The following is a 5,369-nucleotide window of genomic DNA, read 5'->3' on the forward strand; positions in this document are numbered from 1 at the left end:
GAGGTAGTTGGCAGGGGCTGTGGACAGTGAGCAGCACTCCTAACATGCTGTACCCCATTCTATTATTAACCATCATTAGACAGGCAACTCTGACACAAGACGAGGATGACAGCACAACAAAGCCTTCTCAAAGGAAGCCATATAAAATACATTTTATTTTTACCCAGTCCACAAAACCCATTTTTGAAGCAGTATTAAGCTGAGTTGTGAGTGTGGCGCCACAGACTTGTTGTCCGGCTCCAATAAACAGGGAGAGAGGGGAGAGAAGGACTTGCGGACGACGTGCACGTAAAAGTGATTACACAGGGGCGGGCTGAGCAGCTTCGCCGTTCACCACCGTTACCGTCCGCCCACCGACGTATAATGCCTTCCCTGGGAATGGAAGCTTGAAAAGTTTACGATAACGCACTCGCCGTCATTTTTTTTTTACAGCCATTTCTATTGATACATTCCCCACATGAGATTTATATTATTGTTGCAAGTCTCCCAGGATCCTCTCTTCTCCTGCTGCAAGGGGAGTTGCTCTCCACTTTATGCCTCGTATAGAACTATATAAAACATTGATGAATAATCTCTCTCTCTCATTCCCCCACCCTCTTTCTGCTTCTTTCGCCCTCCCTCTCTCCACTCCTGCTTTCCCTCTCCCTCGTACTGAACAGGCCAACATCTTCCCACAAAGGCAGGCAGAAAAACTGCAGGTCACCATAGTCTGTCACCAGGTTATCATCAGGAGAGGGAAAACAGCTGACTACTCTCTCACGCCTGCAGTAGCCTGTTGATTATAGTAGCTATACTATTCTCAAAAGCCTATATTTCCATCAAATGTACACCCTCTCTATTTTAACAGATAAGGGAAAACAGTGGGTTCACTAAAGTGCCAGGTTAGGACGTCACTACACCATGTGCATGTGCTGAATGTGAAAATGTAAGCATATCATCCCATTTTGAATGGGTGCCATGTTTCTCTGCCTGCTCCTGCCAAGTCTATGATGGACCAGGCACTCAAAGGTGCCCATGGGTAATCAATGTGGCCAGTTAGGAGAGATGTCCTGAGTGATGTCCTGGCAAAATTCCCAATCTGGCCCTCAAACCATAATCCTCAGTTTACGATTGGCTCATTCATCACCCTCCCCTCCCCTGTAAATATTCCCCAGGTCGTTGCTGTAAATGAGAACGTGTTCTCAGTCAATTTACCTGGTAAAATAACGGATTTAAAAAATAAAATAATAATAAATAAAATAAATATATAAAAAAATATTTAAATTAAAAATAAATAAAAATCTCTCAAAGGTCACAAAATTCATCATCTCAATAGTCAGCCAATAACATCAGAAGTTGCTGATACTGGAGCGTTCGCTCCAGCCAAGCTCAACATGGTGGTAAAGCCCTCCATCTAGTGGATAACTTAGTAACTACAGTTCATCTCAATAGTCAGCAAATAACATCAGAAGTTGCTGATACTGGAGCATTCGCCACTACCAAGCTCAACATGGTGGTAAAGCCCTTCATCTAGTGGACAATTTAGTAACTACAGTTCATCAGCTCAGTCAATATCAACATCCATTCCTTTACTAAGATTTGTGTCTATTAGGTAGTTGTTGTGGAATTACATGTTAGATATTGCTGCACTGTCGGAACTAGAAGCACAAGCATTTCACTACACTCGCAATAACATCTGCGAACCACCATGTGTATGTGACCAATAAAATTGGATATGATTTGATTTTAAATCAATATCAGTGAAAAAGATCATACACATGGTTTGCAGATGTTATTGTGAGTGTAGTGAAATGCGTGTGCTTCTAGTTCCGACAGTGCAGCAATATCTAACATGTAATTTAACAATTCCACAACAACTACCTAATACACACACATCTAAGTAAAGGAATGGGATAAGAATATATACATATAAATATATGGATGAGCAATGACAGAGCGGCATAGGCAAGATGCAGTAGATGGTATAATGCAAGATATGTAAACATTATTAAAGTGGCATTATTAAAGTGTTGAAATGGGGACCAATTCTATACAGAGTGGGGGTGTTTGTCACCAAAGATGATCCTTACCTTGATCCCTACGGTTTGGAAATCATACCAGAGCCCACACAAACATATAGGTCTCTAAACTGAGAGCTGTTGCCTGGCCTTTTGTGCAGATCGTTGACCAAAAATTACAATTACATCCATTTTAATTCCACTTTGGAACACAAGATAATGTGGAAAAAAGTCAAAAGGTGTGAATAATATCTACAGCATACATTATTATTGCCAAATAAGACAAGAAAATGTAAGCAACGACACACAGCAGGAGGGAGCTGAAGGAGTCCAGTATTAGGCCTAGGTTCATGTAATGAAAAAGTGTAACACCAAATCAAAATATATCTGCAGTGCAGCTAGGGCCACATCAACCCTTGACACAAGAACATACAAAGATTAAAAAAAATATTTTAAAAACTTGTTTATTGATTCATGGTATGACAGATAAGATAATGTCATTGGAATTACCTTTCTAATCCATGTTATAATGGAATTTAAATAAACTATCCTAATTTGGATGATTTATTCGTAAACATTTGGTCTTATTTCATAACGGAATGGAATAGGCAGTAATGGATATGGCAGTGTATCAGGAGGTAGTATATCTCTCTAGGTCTTTCACCAAGTAACGGTCTGCTTTTTTCAGGGCCTGGTAAAACTGTTCCTGTGCAGTTATCCCCTTGTTAATAACCATGGTCAGCAGAGCTTCATTTTTCTTGATCCGTATGGTTTTGATCTCTATCTCCTCTCTATCCTCCTCACTCAGAACCCCAAGGTCTACGAGATCGCTGAGGATGGGACGAAGGCTGCCCATCCTGTTCTCCAGTTTAGTCTTGTTTGTTTTCAGGAAATCAAGAACTGATGACATCATGGGGCCGGAGGGGCCGGAGGGGCTGGGGTGCTGGGGTGCCGCAGACAAAGGGCCTACAAGAGAAGAGGACTCACTGTTATAATAAATATCCATAGAGATACAGATGAGTCAAATGGAAATCATTCTAGCTGCCGTATGCGCAAGCTCGAATGATTGGTATGATTGGTACGATTGGTACGATTGGTACGATTGAGTGTGAATGTTTTATGTCAATATTTGTCAATAATTGAACTTTTGTCTCATATGAGTGCAATTCTCAGTTTACTTATTTTGTGCAAAATCATTGTGTTAAAAGTGTAGATTTGACACTACCCGTCATCACCTTTATGATAATAGATTGCCCCAATGGTGTTACCAGTCATTATGGGAGCGTTGACACTGGACCCATTATTGGCTGAGATGTTGAAGGGTTGGCCAGAAGAAGACCCAGATTCCGGACCAGATGCCATTCTATGTCACTAGACACAGAAAATTTGAATATGAGGGAAAACATGATCTATTTCATTTTGTAAAGTTGACTGAAGTCCTAGACCTATCAAGGAATACAGATATGGAGACAGCATACAGCCAATTTGAGTCACGTCTCATGTAGACAGAATATGATTGCTGATTTGATCTACAAACATCTACTCAGCCTACGTTAAGCATTGTCTCTCAACCTGGTCTCGGAGCATTTTGTATTATTCTGTATGTAAACCGAGACACTCGTTTAGTATAATATGTTATGTTTTGTATGGTATGTATTAATTTGTGTATGTCCATTTCGTATTATATGTTACGAAATACAATGAATTATATGTTATGAATTTGCTAAACTTACAATATGTTACAAATTTCCAAAACGTATGATATGTTACGAATTCTAGCTAGGTGGCTAATATTAGGTAGTTTGCGAACATTAACGAGACTAGGAGTTACGGTTAGGGTAAATTTGTAATTTTGTAACTAAATCCAGGCTGTATGACATTTGGCCCAGCGTTTTCCGGGTAGGCCGTCATTGCAAATAAGAAGGTGTTCTTAACTGACTTGCCTAGTTAAATAAAGGTGAAAAAAATGTTTTAAAGTTTAGGAGTTAGGTTAAAGGGTTATGGTTAGGATTGGGTGAAGGGTTATCTAAACGGGTAAAAATTTTGCCTTAAGTAACCATTTGTCTTAAGTAACCATACCAAACATAACACAGTAAATTAATTCCCTCAGATTTATACATTCAGAATAATATGAAATGCTCTGAAACCAGGTTGTTTCTCTCTACAGATTACAGTATAGGACATTACATAACTGCTAAACGAATTCAAATCGCACATAAATTAACACATTCTATTGGAATATATCTCAAACATCGCCTTACCAAGGTTGATGTTCTAGCTCGGGAGATGCAGACTACCTTTGTATGAATGTTCTCTTCTCTTTTAAAGTTACAAAAGTTTAGAAGGAAACGACAGAAGACTATTTTCACTTTCGCTTTCTCATGCATTACGTCTATATCACAACGATTGTCAAGGGCGTTTTGGTATATGTTTCAAATGGAACGCTGTGTTTGCCTTGCAGCATTGCAGAGGCAGTTGTGTGTGGTGCATTCGTTGGATTTATGGAACGTGTTCGTCAAAATACGTGTATATGGCTTGACAGAAATGGAGGCAGAAGGAGAATTTTGAACTGTTGCTGCACACATATTCAGATGATGCTGTAACACTATTGGTGTGATCGAGGCGTGAGCCTATCAGTGCTGTTAGTTGTTGTTGTAAACCTATACAGGAATACAACCACATATGGTTGTTAATTAGAACTTAAAAACGAGATATGCATTCAATTTCGACAGTCTAAGTTGCATGTCCTTCATAACTGTCGAAATTGAATGCATATCTCGTTTTAAGTTCTAATTAACAACCATATGTGGTTGTATTCCTGTATAGGTTTACAACAACAACTGCAATTCTACACATTTTCCCATGTGGATTAGAGAAAATGTTGCAATTTTAAAGCAAGCTTTCTGCAATTCTTTATATTTTGTTATAGGGCGGAGGGGAGTTGGGCAGTTTTAAAGCTAGTTTCCTGCAACTCAACAAATTTTGCCAAGATTTAAAGTACCAGTCAAGGGTTTTTCTTTATTTGACAATTTAGTGAAGACATCCAAACTGTGAATTAAAAACTTATGGAATCATGTAGTAACCAAAAAGGTGCTTCTTCAAAGTAGCCACCCTTTGCCTTGATGACAGATTTGCACACTCTTGGCATTCCCTCAACCAACTTCTCTTGGAATGCTTTTTCAACAGTCTTGAAGGAGTTCCCACATATGCTGAGCACTTGTTGGCTGCTTTTCCTTCACTCTGCAGTCCAACTCATCCCAAACCATCTCATTTGGGTTGAGGTTGGGTGATTGTGGAGGCCAGGTCTTCTGATGCAGCACCCCATCACTCTCCTTATTGGTCAAATAGCCCTTGCACAGCCTGGAGGTGTGT

General features: G+C 39.6%; 1 long non-coding RNA gene across 1 annotated transcript; it reads right to left on the bottom strand.

Moving 5' to 3' along the window:
* Window positions 1-2,445: 2,445 nt before the first annotated feature.
* LOC135518632 (uncharacterized) lies at window positions 2,446-4,396 on the bottom strand. The gene is made up of 3 exons (XR_010452188.1): window positions 4,259-4,396; window positions 3,233-3,368; window positions 2,446-2,963 (listed from the first exon to the last, which is right to left on the bottom strand). It is a non-coding gene; the product is annotated as an uncharacterized LOC135518632 (long non-coding RNA).
* Window positions 4,397-5,369: the final 973 nt, after the last annotated feature.

The sequence above is a fragment of the Oncorhynchus masou genome, chromosome 28 (genome assembly GCF_036934945.1).
Source record: "Oncorhynchus masou masou isolate Uvic2021 chromosome 28, UVic_Omas_1.1, whole genome shotgun sequence".
Classification (NCBI taxonomy): domain Eukaryota; kingdom Metazoa; phylum Chordata; class Actinopteri; order Salmoniformes; family Salmonidae; genus Oncorhynchus; species Oncorhynchus masou.